The sequence below is a fragment of the Eupeodes corollae genome, chromosome 1 (genome assembly GCF_945859685.1).
Source record: "Eupeodes corollae chromosome 1, idEupCoro1.1, whole genome shotgun sequence".
NCBI classification, from domain to species: Eukaryota; Metazoa; Arthropoda; class Insecta; order Diptera; family Syrphidae; genus Eupeodes; species Eupeodes corollae.
This window is the reverse complement of record NC_079147.1, coordinates 50,952,158-50,971,816: the sequence shown is the minus strand read 5'-3', so window position 1 is coordinate 50,971,816 and position 19,659 is coordinate 50,952,158. Positions and strand designations below refer to the sequence as shown.

At 36.0% G+C, this 19,659-nt stretch overlaps 1 protein-coding gene across 2 annotated transcripts in view; it reads right to left on the bottom strand.

The window, feature by feature from the left end:
* Positions 1 to 19,659, bottom strand: part of LOC129943350 (ankyrin repeat domain-containing protein 50) — a 113,170-nt gene that overhangs the window by 46,775 nt on the left and 46,736 nt on the right. For both annotated transcript variants that reach the window (XM_056052713.1, XM_056052714.1), the window contains exon 2: positions 12,984 to 13,018. The gene's annotated coding sequence lies outside the window, so the exon portion shown is untranslated. The remainder of the gene's footprint in view (positions 1 to 12,983; positions 13,019 to 19,659) is intronic.

Below are 19,659 nucleotides of genomic sequence, written 5' to 3'. Positions count from 1 at the left end.
AAGATTTGTCAATACCTCGCAAGAGGCAGCACCCGTGAAAAAAGTTAGATGGCACAGACAGGGATCGAACCCAAGACCTCTTGCATGACAGTCCAACGCACTTTTTTTAGTTCATTTTTGTTAATTAAACCTTAAACCTATCTTAAAGCTAGACAAAAATTCATAAAACTAGCCTAATTATCCATAACTTACAACTAACTTACTGGTCCCATACGGACACTCTAAGTTAAAATAGAACACTTAATACTAATGCCTTTCGGCCCTAAGATCTATTTTACTTCAATTAAATTTTATATATTTTTGTATTTTATTTGAAAAACAAACTTATATTAATAATTCGTTTTGTGCCACCATGCCTATTCTACTTAAAACTAAACCCTTAAACTATAAACAAGTATGTAAGCCGGCCAAGGCTTAAAACCCCATCCCGATTACTCACTATCAAGTGCCGATTGAAGCCACTAAAACTAGTTCTCCTGCTTCACCCTATCAGTTCGGTCCCGTTCGGACACAGCCCTACTGACGTCCCGATTGTACAGGAGTCGACTATCCACGGTTCGTCGTCTGACGTGGTAGATTAGCGGAACTGCCAATCTATCCTGTATCAGACCGCAGGAAAGCCACTGGTGGAATGAAGCCGCTCAAGCGTGCACTTTTAAAATACTCGTCGTTCGGATAGAACGCCCGGAAAATTAAATTGTTGGTCGAACACATAGCTCTTTTAATGTGACCTCGAACGAGTTTTATCTCGAAATTGTCAATTTTGTTGATTCAAGCCCCGTTGTATAGGACCGTTTCGTCAGAGCGAAGGCTCCTCTGGCCCTGGTCAGAGCAGCATTTATATGTCTGTCGAAATATAAATACTGATCTAACCAGCTACCGAGGTACTTCACTACACTTTTGCTCGCTAATGGCTGCCCGTGAAGATCAACGATGACCATCTTGCGCCAATTCTTGAACGTATCCCTCGTGGCCCCAGCCAACGGATTACGGAACAGAATTGTCTCCGACATTTATTTTGAGTTTCCAGTCGTCGCAATATCACTGAATCTTGTAGAAATCACGCTGCAAGAGAATTCTAATAACCTCAACCTTTCGGGCCGTTCTGTACGCAATTAGATCGTCGGCGTACGCAATTGCCTTAGTAAGACTACCTATCAGATAGCTGTTGTAAATGCTGAAGAGAATTGGCGAATTCACTGCTCCCTGTTGAAGACCATTTCTAATTGAGAATGTTGTGGTAAAAGTTAAATTGCCACTTTTGACAACAACCTTTCTACCGTTAAGCATATCATAAAGTATATACAACAATGGCTTGCTTATGCCAAGCCTGCTCAGTTTTAGGTAAAGACCCTCTAACCATACGGTGTCAAAGGCCTTTTCCAAATCAACCAGAACAGCACCTGTGCATTGTTGTTTTGATTTATTCCATTGGATATCAGAAACTAGTTAAGACGCAGCATGAATTGTGTCATGACCCGCCTTGAACCCGAACTGTTTATCTGAAATTATTTTGCTGTCCGCAGCCCACTTAGCCAAAAAAATCAAAAAAAAAACCTCCGTCACGAACAAGGGATTTTTTCCCGTTTGCTCAGCGATTATGGCATTTGCAAAGGAATCGTCATCGAACCGCATGAAACCGAGGTTCTCAGATCGCCATTGTGTCATATCATTTCGAAGGTAAAAGTGATTAAGTAGGGCTCTGGTTTCCAGGTCGTGGTTGGGGCGAATGCTAACATTCACCTTGTACACTTGCTCCCATCGCCTCCACTTTTTCCTGTGGATCTTCAATCGTCAAAGATGGCTTCTTTTGGATCTATTTGCGCTGTCCTGAGTACGTCTTTGTTCTCTTCGGTTCTTTGGAGTTTCAGACTCGGAAGGTCACTGTAGTTCTTCTTCCTGAATATCTTGTTGATTTTGGGGAACATACTAGGGTCACTCAATTAACTGACCGGATCTTGTGGTCCCAGTGCCTGTTTATTGATAACCTGTAGTTCTCCTTAATCAACACATTGACATTTTTTATTCACGACTTCAGTGTCCTAACCTCCAAGTCATGTGAGTCTCTAAGTCGTCTGTACAAGTTTTTGAGTCTTGTCAGTAAGTCACTCTTGTGCCTTCGCAGTGCGTCAGCGTTTCTGTAAGCGTCCATTTGGTCCAATTCTTTGTACTTGGTGTTGTACGTTCCATCGTTCGTTTCATTGTTTCGTCCATCTGTTGTAAATGTTGGTCAATTTCTGTATTTGTCAGGTTTCTGTTGTTTGGTGGGGCTATATCACTCGAACGAAGTTCTCTCGCTAGGGCGTTGCTGAAACAAGGCCAACGCATCTTACTGTAATTGGAAGAGTGAATGCTTTAACATGAATGTATGGAGCATATGCCGGCATACTTACTTTCTTGATAGCTTTTGGCCCTTTTTTTTAATCAATATTTTTTTTAGTTTAGAAACTTAACCAACACAAAACCAGTAGTTGAAAGCAAAAAAGTAACGGTCGATAACATTACTAAAAATCAACCGGGAAAAGCAATTGCACTAAGCAAAAGTGATGAAAATAAATCCTATTCCCAGATTGTAAAAAATGTGCGGAAGAATGAGGAAATGCTGGAACTCATCCTGAAAAGGATTGACCAACAAGATTTAAACATAGAAAACAATGATGGACAGAACACTCAAAATCGCAACATGGAATGCAAACGGTATTTTACAGCATGTATCAGAACTAAACATCTTTTTAGACATAGAGCATATAGACATTTGTTTGGTGTCCGAAACCCACCTCGCTATCGAACAAAGTCTTGATAATAAATTACCAAACTATACATGTTATCACGCTCCGCACCCAGCTGACAAAGCTAGGGGAGGATCAGCAATATTTATAAAAAAGTGCTTAAACACACTATGAAGAACCAAAGTTTACTAAAGAAAACATGTAAGTAACAATTAGTATTGGTATAAAAAAGAAAGAATTCAAAATAGCAGCTATATACTGCCCTCCGAGGCGCTCTCCAACTGAAGAAGACTATGCAGAACTTCTACATTTGTTAGGACATAACTTCCTTGTTGGTGGCGACTTCAATGCTAAACACACCCGATGGGGATCTAGGCTCATAACAACAAAAGGTAAACAGCTATACCAAGCAGGCTGAAAATACAACTGCGAATTTTATTCTTCTGGTTCGCCAACCTTATAGACTTTTTCGTAGTTAAAGGTACTAAACGAAATCATATAAGTGTCGAAGGTAATTACGATTTATCATCAGATCATACTCCAGTAATTTTATCACTGAGCGAAACAGAAATAATAGAAAAAAGTAATCCCAAGCTGGAACGAATTCAGAGACAAACTTGAAAATTCTATAAACCTAAGATCCCCTATGCAAACAATTGAACAAATTGATCATGAAGTAGAACAATTTATTGCTGATGTGCAGCAGGCTGCAGAAGAAAGTACTCCAACTATTTCGAATGCGAGAGAAAAAGAAATAAAATATCCTATCGAAATAAAGGAGTTGATATTGGAAAAAAGAAGAGCTAGAAGAAGAGATTCCCAGATGATAAGGTAGTTTTTAACCGTCTTAACAACGAATTAAAAAAAAAGAATCTTTGATTTTAAAAATGATTCACTAAGTAGATTCCTGAAAAGTCTGACGACGGATGCTTCTACAGAATACTCCTTATGGAAAGCAGCTAAGCGCCTAAAAAGACCTCAGACACAAAACCCGCCGATAAAATCTCAAGATGGTAAATGGATCGGAAACCCGAAACAAAAGGCTGATCTCTTCGCTTAACATCTCGCGAATGTTTTCAAGCCATTCCCAGCAAGCACAGCTACAGATCCCTTACAGTTTGTTGACAGAAACGACGAATGTGAAATACCTTTTGTCACGCTCAAAGAAATAAGAAGAATGTGTCAACAAAAGTTGTCAAACAAAAAATCACCAGGTTCTGAAAGAAATGCCTCTTATAGCCTTCAAGAAACTCCAATTTATAATAAACGCATGCCTTGAACTAAGAATGTGCCACATCATTGGAAAATTGCGGAAGTCATTGTTATACCTAAACAAGGTAAGCCACCAACAGAAGTTACATCTTACAGACCAATATCGCTTATACCAATCATTGCAAAAGTTTTTGAAAAACTGCTACTGAAAAGGCTTAGCAAAATAATTGAAGAAAGAAGACTAATTCCGAGCCATCAGTTTGGATTTAGAAATAAACATTCCACGATAGACCAAGTGCATCGAATTACGGATGTTGTGGAAAAGGCACTTGAAAAATAACAAGTATGCTCGTCTGTATTCTTAGATGTTGCTAAAGCTTTTGACAAGGTTTGGCACTTGGGGCTTAAGTACAAACTGCATAGGGACTTCCCCAGGCAGTACTACGAAATGCTGAAATCCTATGTTACGAACCGACTCTTTAGAGTACGGTACGACCAAAATTACTCGGAACTTAAGAAAATTGAAGCCGGTGTACCACAAGGGAGTGTCCTAGGACCAACCTTGTATCTGTTATATACAAGGGATATTCCAGTGGACATCAACGCTATCATGGCCACCTTTGCTGATGATACTGTAATATTGGTGCCAGATAAATCCGTTACGAAGGCTACACAAAAATTGCAAAATGCAGTCGATAAAGTTAGTGATTGGACGCACAAATGGCGTATCAAATTAAACGAAACAAAATCGACGCATATAAACTTTACAAACAAAAACATAAACAATGTTCCAATTTTTATAAACAGTACAGAAGTAACTTACTCCAATACCGCCAAATAGCTTGGAATGAATTTGGATGCAAAGCTTAAATGGAAAGAACACATCAAAAAGAAAAGAGAAGAACTAAACTTGAAGTACAGAAAAATGTACTGGTTAATAGGAAAGAACTTTGACCTATCTATCCAGAACAAACTAATGTTATATAAGCAAGTATTGAAACCCGTTTGGACATATGGCATCCAACTATGGGGCTGTACAAAGAAAACAAATGCTGAACCCATCTAAAAATTCCAAAGCAAGGTCCTTCGTGGAATAATAAATGCCCCTTGGTATATAAGAAATAGCGAGCTACATCGTGACCTTCAAATTGAAATGGTTACAGAAGTGGTTAAGAAACACGCTGTATCACACAATCAGCGACTGCAAAGTCATACTAACTCTGAAATGGAGACCGTATTAAATGTACGAGACAATGTTCGGAGATTAAGAAGAATTAAGCCTCATGAGCTGATGGGCTAAAAGCTACGGGAAAGTGTAATAACCTTAAACTTAACCCAATGCGATTTAAAAATTAAGAAATAAAAATCATTTGTCGATCTTTCATAGGTTGGTCCTGATTCACCGGTGGTTTTAGTGCGGTAAGAGTCCCACACTACTCGGTACCGATTCTTACCGAGTGTCTTTTGAAGATTTCCATCGGATAAAAAAAAATCGAAAATAGACCAATTAAAGGATTTAAGAAGCCAGAGAAGTTATTTAAAGGAATTTCGGAAAAAAAATCTCAAAATTTGTTGAAAATACGGTTCGCGATTTGAGTAAAATTATTTTTCAACTTTGAGGGCTTGTAAATCAGAACATACAATATATATGTAAGAAAATACTTTTAAATCATACGTTCGGGTTATCTAAGAGTACTTTAACATAAAGTTTAAAAGAATAAATATGACTTTTTTCCCCTCTCGCACTACTGTGCTACGCGACGTACGTTCTCTGCTTAGGCAAGTTGTCAAGTCCTTAGTGGAAATGCATGTATATTTAATTGTTTTCCAATAAGTTGTTTCATTTTGATTTCTAAAAACGGATAAAGAAATTTTAAATCGCTATTGATTAGTTGTGACGGCAGAGTTTTTTCCATTTCTGTAGTGAATTTTAACAATGGTTATGCGTTTTTAAAGCGTTTAGCCTTCTAATTTCGTTATCAAGTAGTGTCAAATTTCAAAAGATTATAGCTTTAAAAATGATATCTGCTTAAATACCGGGCTATTTAAAATCAAACCTCTTAAATATTTTGAATGAGCGATTTGCGTTGTTTTTCCTGTTATATTTTACATTGCTGCCACACTTACCAATAAAACGCGGCTATTTCCGTGCATAAACCCAATTCATCATAATTGAGACAATTTTTATTTAATTTCTATAATCTTCCAATTAAAATAATCTATTCAAATTTTGGAATGAAACATTTTAAATTAAAAGATAATTTCTTTAATCAAAGATTAGCTTGAAGTATTATTTATATCTATCAAAAGTTCACAACCACAAAAAAATAAAAGCAATTCTATCGAAAGTTAAAAATAGTCCAAAAATAATGGAAAAATTACGGGAAAAAAAACGTTTTAAACAGGAAGGAGAACAGCTCAAATAAATAAAATATTTAATTTTTAAAAATCTGGCAGAAATATTAAAGATTCCACTATGAAATTGCTTTCATCTTTTCAACAAGAATTTTTCTTTATTAAAATCTCATAAGAGCTTCGTCATAATGCAAACCATCTCAAAAAATAAAAATCGTCTTAAATTAAACAAAAGCAATAGCCTCTGTTTATGTGTGTGAACAATCTTTTCTTTTTTTTGATTACATAAAGTTGTCCATTATACACTGATCCAACCCCCTCTCGTTGGCAATCACAATTGAATTATTCTCATTTGCATTTGCTCACCCCAAATTGTGGCAAGTATTTTAAGTTTTGTTTATTTTAATTCAAAATTCTTTTTTTTGTCTGTAAAATTTATTTGCACAAACCAAAATAATCTAAAATCGATGCGAAGGCAGACCGTATACTCGTTGACCTAGAAATGTTTTTCTGTTTTTCATTTCAAAAACTTCCAAATGACTGTTTTTTAAGAGCATGAATGAAACATTGATTGCCATTATCCCATCGTCGTTACAACGACCTCCTTCGCCTATTACTATCAAATTTAGTGGTTCCAGTGCTAATTCCCATTGATGTGTCGATTTCACACTTAAGTCGTTGCAAAGATGATTTTCCATCTAACTAGATATCGATTATTTGTCCCCAATGGAGCTTCCACCACCATGTCGTCGACGTCGCTCGTCTTCGTCGGTCGGTTGTTGCAGCCCAGCCCATCAAAAAAAAAGATTGGAAAATCATCTAATTTGGTTATGCCTCTATAAAAATAACCTTAATTAGCTGGAACTTTGAGGTTGTCTATACTTTGTGGAGGTGCTTAAAGTTTGAGTTAAAATGTGGAAAATGTAGGTTGCAGACAGCCAAAGACGATAACTAGGCAAAGAAGTGATGTCTATACATTAATCCAATTATAATATGATATCGAACAAACGGAAAAGAAAGAAAAAACTTGGCATAAAGTTTTATTTATTCAGCGCTCGAATTAAGTGTAGAAAACAGTAAACCGTTTAGAATTTATAAAGAATTAAGCTGTGGATTCCGGGAAAATGGACAGAAAAAAAAACGCGTGTAATCGATCCCCATCAACCTGTCGCTATAGTTTAAAGCTGCTTATGGGGTTTTTGTTTTTATCAAGAATTTATATTTATTTAAATTAGATTAATACAGTTTTTCAATAATCTGAGTTTTTATAAAGGTATACTAAAAGAGACATATAAGCAGCATATAACAAAATAAGAAACACAAAAAAAGAACAAAGTTGTTCCTTGAATTGAAGACTTTACGAAATAACAATCTGACAGTGACAGATAGAAGACGTCAATGGCTGCGTTCAATCTCAGACAGATAGGGTATCCGGATACCTTTTTGTTATTCTTTTACGTGTAAAATAACAGCTGATCAAAAAAAGATGAGATGTCAAAAAAAGGAATCCAAAGTGATCCAAGAATTTATGGGGTATATAGTTATCTGACAGAACAGCTGATTCAACAGATGATTGAATTTCAAGAAATTTTAAAATTGATTACAGCTTTTTGTATTTGTTGGTAAACAAAATGTTAGTTGAAGTTGTATTTGAGGATGTTCTGTACATAATAGACGATATAGAAGATATTTGCCTCCGAATTTTGGAAGGTAATTATGATCTATTTTTAAAACTACAAAATTGACTTATTTTGTTCTCGTTTTGTAGATGACAAATTTTATTAAATTGTTACGCACCTATCAATTCATCATCGTCCGACGAATCAGTTGAATTATCCATAAAATGTTTTATCTTAGAACAATTTTGACTTTGAACCTTTAATGTGTCTCTGCTTTTTGTGAACAACTGAGAGTTGTGTTTATTTTTTGACAGCTATCTCAATACAGCTATCCAACTCGTTCAACAAGGTATCTAAAAACCTATCCACCTATCCAAGATACCCTATCCAAAACGAGATTGAACGCAGCCAATAAATAGCTTTTTACAAGTCTGAAATAGCAAAAGTCACTAAATGACAATCCAAGATTCCATAAAATCACATGTCAGCAGTCATCACTAAATCATTATATTTATATTAATATAAGAAAACTCAAATTACAATTCAAACAGTATAAATCTTTAGAACACAAACTAAAACTTTGTTAAATGGAAAATATTGCTAAATAGCCGTTAGTTAGTATGTGCAATGAAAACATAATCAGATAGCTGAAGCGAGTAGATAACAGCATGAAATACATATTACAATCTGATGAAGTTTTCTATAAAGCACATTTACATATTTATTGTTATGTCTGTCAAACCGCTAAAGCATCTGAGCTACGAACTGCGAACCGCGAACTGTGGATGTTCGCATATTTTGACTTTCCTTTCACATGAGCTTTATTTCTATTCGCAGACAGCTACAAACTGTCAATTTATAATTACCCTATTCCACAAACAAAACAAGAGTGGTATAGTTTTGGTAGTAACGAACTGGAGTGTGGTTGCTACGAACTGTCAAACTCTTTCGCGTTCCACATACCATCCACACTGCAACGAATAAATTGTTCGCGCTCAACTTAACCTCAAAATTATACCACTCTTGTCTTGTTTTTTGTGTGAAAGATCATGGCTGAGAAAAATATGAAGACAAAATTTACAATTCGTCGCTGTCTGCGAATAGAAATAAAGTTCATGTGAAAGAAAAGAAAATATTCGAACTTTGCAGTTAGTAGCTCATGTCAGAGATGCTTTACTATCTCTCAACAGTTTGTAAAGTTAAAATCACGGAATCGCTGTTTTAACTTTTAGCAGTTTGCAATTATTCTTACAAGAGCAGTGGATGGAATGATTCAGTCACCAGCTGGGAATTCCAATTAAAAGGTCCGAAGGGAAGTTGCTTTGTTTATTTTTACGTTTTAGACAAGTTTGGGTGCTCGTTGTTTTAATAAAAAACACTAAGCAATTTACAATTAGAAAAGGTTTAAAGTTTTGGACTCTCTTAGTAAATTGTTAAATACTTTTCAAATTGCTATCTAGTTAACTGGCAATCCCTTAGCAATAAGTTCATTACAAGGTTGCAATTTAAGTCCAAATTTGTTTGCCTTGTTCATAGAGGACCTGATTGATTTTCTTCCTGGTGGTATTGAATTATCGAGGACACCCATCAAAGCCTTGCTTTTTGCAGATGGCGTCATATTGTTTACTTACTCGACCGAAACCCTACAGTTGATGATTAACTGACTTAATGTGTATTGCAGGTTATGGAAGCTGAAAGTCAATTTGAGCCAATCCAAGGTGATGATATTCCGGAATGGTTCTGGTAGAACAGCCAGGAATGAGAAATGGCATTATAACAGAGAACCAATCGAGATTGTTAAATCCTTTAAATATCTAGGATTTACCATAACCAGCAATCTTAAGATGGCTAGGTCATGTAGAGCGGATGGACATCAACGCTCCAGCTTGGCGTGCGAAATTGGAGACAGCTAGCTAGGGACCGAGCTGGCTGGAGACGCATGTTGGTTGAGGCTTAGGTCCGCCCCGGACTGTAGCGCCACCTTAAGTAAGTAAGTAAGCAATCTTAATATGGAAACATACCTTAAAGAAAAGCTGATTAAATCTAATAGTGCAATATCCGCAACATAGAAGAAATGCTTCTCAACCCAGCTAATATCAGTTGATATCACATAGTGTTGAATATAAGGTCTTTGTTGCAGTGGCGGAATCTATTATGATGTATGCAGCACAGGTATGGGGAGGGGAGACGTTTGAAACGGTCAAAAAACTTTATTGGGTCTTCATTAAAAGATGCTTTCGTTTACCGAAAAACACCCCAAACTATATGATCTCAATTGAGACAGCATTGCCACAGCTCTTCATCAAAACTATTATATGTCATATTGATTATATGAAAAAAGTTTTTAATATGCCAGATGAAAGACTCCCAAAAATCTGTGGTATAAGAAGCTAGAAGACTTTGCTGCATAGTGTAGAACAGACTTTCGAATAGTTGAAAATGGTAATGACTGCGATGAAGACCTCCAGTATCTTATTGCAAATTTAGATGAAAAACTGAGAGCAATGTCTTATCGGAATCAAATTATAAACGAATCCTTTTATTATTCTAAAATGCTATTCTAAATGCTGATTCAAAAAAAACTTTAATTAGATAAACATTGTTAATTTTTCAACAGAAGTCAATCGGCAGACGGCATAGCCAAGCCTTAACGATTTTTCCTAATTATTTTTCTAAACAATGTACTATATCTATTTATCTATCTAATTTTTTTTTTTCATCATCGTCCCGACGAGAAATTCCAGATATAATTGAATCAACTATGACGTAAAAGGTGTTTCTCTTAAAATGTATTTCTTCGTCTGTTTCCATTTGCTGTCCGGCTCCTCGATTTTCTTCAATATGTCTCTTTAATTGCCTTTTTCGGTTCGAGTGGAACGATTCTGAAACATCACTCAATCTAGTAGCAACTGCTTTGCATTCAGATAAAATTTGATCCCATCCATTTCGAATAATGTTCAAATAGGAGAACAAGCTGTCGAGATTTCGAATCAATAGTCATGTTTTTGGCTTGAAGAATGACACTTCTTTCATTTAAAACGCTAAGAACTTTGAACCAAATCGAAGAAATCAGGACGCATTCAAACTTGTGCATACATTTTAAAACTGTGTAAGCCAATAATAATCGCGCCCCTAAAAAAAGTTGAAATAGGTATGTTAATGATGAATGAATATATTGAAAAAAAAAAACACTCTCCTAATTGCTTTCAATTTTACGGGCCCCTAGAAAATCGCGAGCCCGGGGGGTTTACTACCCCTCCCCCTCCCTCTCGACGGGCTACATGTTACTGTTTTTTTTTTTAGAACCGTTCAAATTTTAATGGGAGTATGTTAAATATCGAGGTTGTTTACGTAAAATTCGATAATGATGTCACAGTAAAAATTACCGTGACAAGAACCATTCTCTCCGTCATCCAAATTCTTGTCCCTCCCTCCTCCATTCCTACAGGTGTTTTCTACAATCTACTGAGAGAGAGACGGGCAGCCATGGTCCATCAGCCATCGGTTCACTCTCTCAGTACTTTGGAAAGAAACATAATCATTGATGTCGATTTTACATACATAAAGTGGATAAGCTTTCTACTTTAACTAAAGTGACAGACGGGCGGTCTTGTCAAATGCTAAGAACGGGTGACAGCCAGTCCCCAAAGAATGAGCATAATTACCACCATAAGTGTCAGACGGATGGTCTGACTCCAGTAAACCAAAATTGGCACGGTTGACACTTGGTCTCCGAATGCCGAAGTTACTCCATGGGAGAATGGCTTCAAGCCCAACTTTTACACCCTCATTATACTTAAATGTACAAGATGGAACGATAACGTAAGTCCCTATTTCCCCAAATCAGCGCGAAAGTCAAACGAAATAACTTTAAAACGCGTGTAGCGAACTTCTGCTACATTTCTCTTCCCACAATTGTTATTAATCGAAACTTACTAATTTCCATCAAGTTTCCACAATTATATTTGTTTTGCTGGGAAATATCGGTGGGGTGAACAATCATATTTCTTTTCTTTCATTCAAAATTGAATCGGGGATGTTAGGTGGCTGAATGCACCCACTGCATTCCCGCACTCTACAAGTCAGAGTAGAACGCGGCGAATTCAGGGATGACTTGCATTAAGCTGTGGAGATTAAAGTGTGAGTAAGAGAAGACTACTGGGTTTGCAACTGCGTTGGCACACTCACGCAAACAAGCTGAGCGTTGCTGAAAAAATGACGCGACCGAAACCCAAGTCACTGAGTTGGGTTCATCCAGGCTTGGAAAAAGCCACTCACTTTTTTGTAAGCTAAAGGAATATACTCTTTGAGATACAGGAGAGGAAAAGAAGGAAAATTGGTTAAGGAAGGAAGGGAAATCTGGCAGGAGAAATAAGCTTAGTATAATAGTTTGGTTTATCTGATTAAAAATTATTTCCGTTGAATCACATTATTTCGTTGTCGAGACATTGTTCAAAAAAAAATTATCGTTTGGCTTTGGCTGTTCGCTTTATTTCCGAAAATTACGGAACTCGTGACCCGCTTAAAATAAAACCGTTAACAATGAAAAAACTTAGAATGAGCGAAAATATGTTTCTATTAATTTTTTAACTTGACTTGCATTTTCAAAAGTATTCGAAAAAAATACGTGTCTTTTGAACACGCCCTTTAAAAATATTATAAAAAATTGAAATGATAGGTGGATTTTTTCTGAATGAGCAGAACAGAACATCCTCAAATACAAAAAGCTGAAATCAATTTTCAAGCTTCTTGAAATTCAACCATTTAATCAGCTGTTCTGTCAGATACCTACACACCCCAGACATTTTTGGATAGCTTTGGATTTATTTTTTTGACATCTCAGTGCTTTTGATCATCTGTTATTTTAAACTTAAAACACTAACAAAAAGTCATCCGAAAATCCTATCTGTCTGAGTTTGAACGCAGCCATTGATACATACATGATGACAATAAAACACCTTCTGTTTGACAACAGCTGAAATATCCTTTGGATCGAATAAAGTCGGTAAAAATGTTGATTTTTAAAATATTTTTTTGTTTTGATATTAAAACTTAGAACTATACTTACATCTCCACTTCTGTTTTCCTAATTTCCGAATCATCCTGAAAAAAAATAAAACAAAAATAATTAAATAAATTTCGTTTTACAGGATGACTTTTTAAATGACCTGTCAAACAATCGCATAGAAATTATTCTGAGGTAACCTACACCAAAACTTCTACTTATTGTTTTAAAATGTTGTATATATTATTGTTGAGTTGAATTGTTCTAAAAATGTATTATTTGCAATATATATTTGTAAACTTAATAAAGTACTAGAAGTAAAAACGAATACAATAGAAGTACTAGAAGTGAAAATAATATTAATTAATTCATCAGTGACGGGATTGGGATGACATAATTTTGTAATAAACTTCTATTTCTGCAAAGAATACCCTCTTATGCATCTACGAAATACTCAATATCAACTAAGGACAATAAAATACATATAAAAAGCAACTGTCAGATACAATTTCATTGCGATTTAATTCTGATGCTAAACATTAATATTAATCATTTCCAAGAGGATAAGGGAAGTCGTTATCCCATCCTTGATAGTGCTTCAGTTGAGATCCTATCCTAACAGAACAACCAACTCACGAGGAAATAAATAATTTTTCAATTTCATTTCATCAAGAGACACAAGAAAAAGATACATCACCTGCAGAAATGCACTGAATTTCAAATACAAAAGAATTCAAAATCGACCCAACAAAAAGAAAAGGACACTTTAGAATTGTCGGGGATTCTACGAGCACACTATTATAAATGATGAGAAACTTTATAAAACCAAACAAACAAAAAGGAATTTATCATCTCCTCAGAAAATTTGTATTTCCATCCACTCATATTGTCAGAATGAAAGAAGACACAATGTGACAGCTGCTTTTGCTTTTGCAACGAACACAGACTTTTTTTTTTTAAATTTGACAGATGGTTGTTTAAACAGGAACTGTTTTTACAGTGAAGACACAAAAAACAAAACTCAAAATAAGTTCACTTGTTTCTGATGTAAATCTCAAAAGTAAACAATCGTCCAAGAATGAGTTTTTTAAGCAACAGGAAATTGCATTGAAAAAGAACATTATCTTGATTTCGACGATTGGAGTCGCGTTACAAGTGCGCGTGCAATCATAAATAAATTGCTTCTTTCCGATTGCGACTGGATTAATTTATTAATGGGTGTCGTAAATTGCCTTTTTTGACGTATTCACATGGGTGTCTTTTAGCAGCAAAGCTTTGCATGAGTAATACCACATACACTTTGTAGGCAGCAAATAATATGTAAATTCCATAAACATATCTAAAAATATGTATAGAGTTTGTAAACGAAGTTGCTTGCTGATAGAAGTACATAAATGAATGAATGACTAACGAATAGATTGTATATTGGACGCAGTCTTTGATAGAAATTTGCATATTAAAATTGTTACTTTTCCCCCAAATATGGCAAGGGACTATAGTTAGTTGGTACGATTTTATCTATATCTATGGTTAGACGACAAATTGGCGACACGGATGTTAGCTTATTTATATACTTTATACACTACACCAGCGTGTATGGTTCCAGGGCCATGTGCTTTGACTTTTTTGGCAAATATTGGCAAGAGGTTAATCAATTCCCACTCTCCATCAAATTATGCAGTACTACAGTATAGTATATAATTTCGTGAACGTTTTTTTTTTGTGACAAGGGTTTGATTGCAAGCACGTTTAAAGGCTTCACGTGGAGTGATAAGCAGATTTTTAGATGGTGTAACTTACTCTATTTTATATGTCAGCAGGGTTACCAAGTATACACGCCAATTTGAAAAAAGAGGATGGGATGCGACCGTCAATGATAACTTCCCATCCCGTCTGTCTATTTGTCTTGCTTAAAAGTTTAGAGGGTTGGTTGTTAGTTGAATTATTCTTAAACATTTGAATATTACCAACAATGTTTTTCATATAAAGAAATAGTTTAGTTTAACAAACTAGTTTTGTTAAATAGATTTTTTGTCAATAACACATTTTTACCAATTTTAGTAGTATTTTTCAAATTTTTACAAATTAGATGAATGAACTTAATTTGAGAGATATTAAGAACCGAACTTCAATTTTTACCAAATTTACGAACTAATTTTTTGAATTTGAAGACAACATTTTTTTTTTAATTAAAAAAAAGTAAAAGTAAATTTTTACCAAGTTTTAGTATTGTTGTTTTGTTAGGTTTTTATTTTTTGTAAACAAATTGATTTTCCTCAACATTTTATTAAGTATTGACAACAATATTTTTTGTCTAAAGCCAAAGTTTTGACAAGATATTTGAGTCGAAATCAATTTTTACCAACTTTTGTTAAATTTTTCTTTTAAGTTTTTATTTTTTGTAAAAAAAAACTGTCAATTAGATTTTTCTAAAAATTTTACCGAATGTTGAAAACAATATATGTTGAAATAATATATTCTTATAATATAAAATTAGTTCAAAGCCATAATCTCAATTTTTTGAAAAGATATTTGAGTTGAAATTCAATTTTTACCAACTTTGAGTAATGTTTTTTTTTTTAGGATTTTATTTTTTATAAAAAAAACTGTCAACTCGATTTTTCTCAAAATTTTACCAGAAGTTCTTTGTAGCACAAAATAGTTTTGGAGATAAAATCATTTTTTATTCGTAAAATTTTCAAGGTTACACATTTTTTTTCCAGTTTTTTCGTTTTATAAAAAAAAACCGTTAAATGAATTTTTTTTAAAAAAATTTACTTCTTTGATATCACGTTACAATATATTATATAAAATTTAATTCAAGTCATTGGTTCGTGAGATATTTAGGGTTAACCAAAATTGTCACCTTTTTTAAAATGCTATGGTAAAAAAACCGCCCACGCAATTTTCTTGAGAGCTCTTTCTGCCTTTTTATCAGCATAACAACATTTATTTGAGGTCGATATCTTTTCTTGTTATTAAGCTATGGACGACGAAAAAAACGTCGCCACATCTTTCTAAAAATCTTTTATTTCGACTCTAGGAACCTTGAAACGTCGAGAAATGTCAAAATTTTCAATTTGACAAATTGGACCCATTACAATAACTTCCTATAGGAAGTTAACTAGCGACTCTAAAAACTTCTTAAGCTAAGTACAGGTGATTGTCGAAATACTGAAATGAATGTTACGTACATAACGCAACGCAACTGCAGTGTTTGCTACGAAGGTTCACCAACTTTTAACTTTTTCGTCCATAAATTTTGACATTTCACAGCTTATGGAGAAATATCGTATCTGTCAGCGCATTTGACTGTTTATTGTGAAGTCGTTTTTGGCTGAGGTTTTGTGGAACTAGTCTAACAAAATATTAAACAGCTGAAACATGAAATGTCAAAAATTTGCATGCTTCATGTGTGCACGTAAAAAATAGTAAGTACGACACTTTTCGACAGTCTTGCAGCTGTAACATGCAGTTCCAGTTACCTAATGTGCTCAGGCAGTTAGTCAGCGTTTTATCAATAGCTGTCAATGAACTGACAATAGCCAAATGTCTTTCAATGAAAAAATGTCAATTCCAACGTTTGGATATTGACATATCTGTCAATATTGTAGGTGCAAAATCGTATCGTCACCTTTTAGTGGTGCCCCTGCCCGCTGAATAGCCGAAAGGTGACTTAACGACGAACGTTGGATCCATCGGATGCAGAGCTGTGTCACCTGAGTTACCTTTTTAGGAAGTAGGAGCAGAAGACTAGATATCGCTCTGAAGAACCAGCTCTAACGATTACAGTCATGCGCAGGCCTCACAAGCCGGCCATGAAAGGGAATTTTAAAGTGTGATGAAAACACAAGTAATAGCTTCGGATGAATGTACTGATAATGTTGACAAACCCCTCCCCCTCGCAAACGAAAAACAGACAACGATTTACGTATATGTACATGGAATGTGCGTACACTCAACCGGCCACGCAAAGCAGAGCAGCTCGCCAAAGCTGATGTTAAAGCCCTCCAGGAAATGCGATGGAATGGGCCAGACAATAGGATTGAATGCTGTGATTTCTACTATTGGATGACAATCCGCATTAAGGCCAAATTACACCACCTTAGCCTTATCAGCGCGCATGCCCCGACGTGACGGAAAAGACGGATGACAATACCAAAGAAGAATTCTACGAGCTCCTCGCTAAAAAATATTAGCAATGTCCCAAAAACGACGTTAAAATTCTCCTGGAAGATTTTAATGCCACAATTGGTAACGAGGGCATCTTTAGTAGGTCAATCGAAAGACATAGCCTACATGACATCACATCTGGAAACGGGCTCAGGCTTATCGACTTCCAAGCCGAGAAAAACATGGTGTTGAGTAGCACCAGATTCCCTCGCCCAGATATCTACAAAGGTACTTGGCGGTCCTCCAATGATCGAACCTGCAACCAAATCGAACATGTTGCTATTGACAGAAGACACTCCTCTAGCATACTACCTAGTTAGTGCTAAACTGTGCGTACGAATATCCATGGACGCTCTCAGGCGAACAACAACCTCGAGGAGAAGATTCAATGTTAAATGCCTTTGCCGACCGAGTATCTCTAGAGCTTGCGAGAAACCCTACAACGGACGAGATGTGCCCAGAGACCCACTGGCAGCTTTGAAAATAATCCATCAGGAATGCTGTAGAAGAGGTGCTAGGTTTCTCACAGCCGCCACCAAGGAACCCCGGGTTTGACTCTGAATGTACTTAGGCAAACAAAGCCAAAACAGAGGCATACAGATTGTGGCAGCAAAGGAGGACACGATCTTCCCGCCAGCCTTACGTCGACAAGAGAAGGGATGAGAACTGCTTGCTCAGAAGAAAGAAAAAATCCCATGAGCAGCGTGAAGCCGAGGAGATGCAGGAATGTTTTAACAGGAAACAGGTGCGGAGCTTTTTTAGAAGAGTCAAAGAGAAAACAACGGGATTCACTAGCCGCCCTGAAGCTGCAAAGATAAGGAGGGGAATACCGTAGTCAAGACGCAGTCAATGCTAAAAATCTGGAGAGATCATTTCAACCAGCTGCTGAATGGTGATGAAGTCGACGATTCCGCCAGCGACCAGCTATTTGGTTGACGATCCCCACTCGACCAGAGTGAGATCAAACTAGCAATCACCAGGCTGAAGTCGAACAAAGCGGCCGGTGATGACGGTCTGCAAGCGGAGCCTTTTAAGTACGCTGGATCAGATCTGGTAAGAAGCATGCACCATCTAGTTATTAAAATTTGGTTGGAAGAAAGCATTCCCGACGAGTGGAACTTAAGCACCATCCGCCCAATCCATAAAAAAGGTTACCGCTTTTTCTGCGCCAACTAAAGAGGCATTAGCCTTTTTAACATCGCATACAAGATCTTGTCTAGCATATTATGTGAACGCCTGAAGCCATATACTGACGAACTAATTGGCCCTTACTAGTGTGGCTTCAGGCCTGGAAAATCTACCATCGACCAAATTTTCACTTTACGCCAAATCCTGGAATAGACCCACGAACATAACATCGAAACACACCATCTTTTCATCGATTTTAAAGCAGCTTATGGCAGTGTAGACGGAAACGAACTATACCGTGCCGTGTTGAGTTTTAGTATCCCTACCAAACTGACACGACTTATCAGGGTAACGGTGGAAAATGATCGTTGGTACGTCAAAATTGGAAGAGACTCGACTGAAACCACCAGAGGACTTCGACAAGGCGATGCGCTGTCCGGTTGCAAAGTATCATCTGACAGAGATCTAATCAGGAGTTATACGAGCTGTACAGCAACTTGCCGCTGGTAAAAAAACTGTGTGTTCAATGCTTAAGATGGCTAGGACATGGCGAGCTAATGAACATTGAAGCTAAGGTATTCAACGCCGAACCTGAGGGATCTTGGTATTCGAAACTGAAGGCATCAAGCTAGAGATCGAGTAAGCTGGCGAAAGTGCCTAGGAGCACAGTGCCCTGTAGCGCCAACTAAAGTAAAAAGTAAGTATCTGTCAATATTGTAAAATAAACTACAAAGTTCCATCGACTCTTAAAATGTGTAAGTGTTGCTCTTAAAAATCAATTTTAACCGTTCGGATAATCTTCTTTTATAATAAGTATAAATGTGATTATTTATAAACCTTAATTCTGAGCAAATTTAAAACAAAAAATGAAAAAACATAGCTGCAGTTAACGATAAGGTAATTAAATTAACTTTTTCAATCTAATTGTAACGAACTGTCAAACATTATTCACGTTCCACATACGATCCACATTTTAACGAATAAAATGTTTGCTAACCTTTACCTTAAAGCACTATTCACATGAGCACGACCAACGACCAACGACCAACGAATAAACGAATATTCGTCTATTTTGACGTTTCTTTCACATGAGAGTTTTTAATTTGTCGCGAATGAAGCCACAGCCAAACACCATTCACCACCGAAACCAAAACAAGAATGATTTTTTAGGTTAAGTACGCTCCATTATTTTATTCGTTACTAGTGTGGATAATGTGGAACGACGCGAATAAAGTTTGACAGTTCGTATCAATTTTTTTCGCGACGAATAAATTTGTTTTATTAAATTTATTAATATGTTATATTGAAAAGTAAAAGTATGTATGATAAATCAAATAGAAACTATATTGCTGTCGTTTTGTTAAGAATTTGTGTGGAAATATGTCTTCAAACGTATATAAATTCACATTATGTAATTCACTCATCGGTTATGTGAATA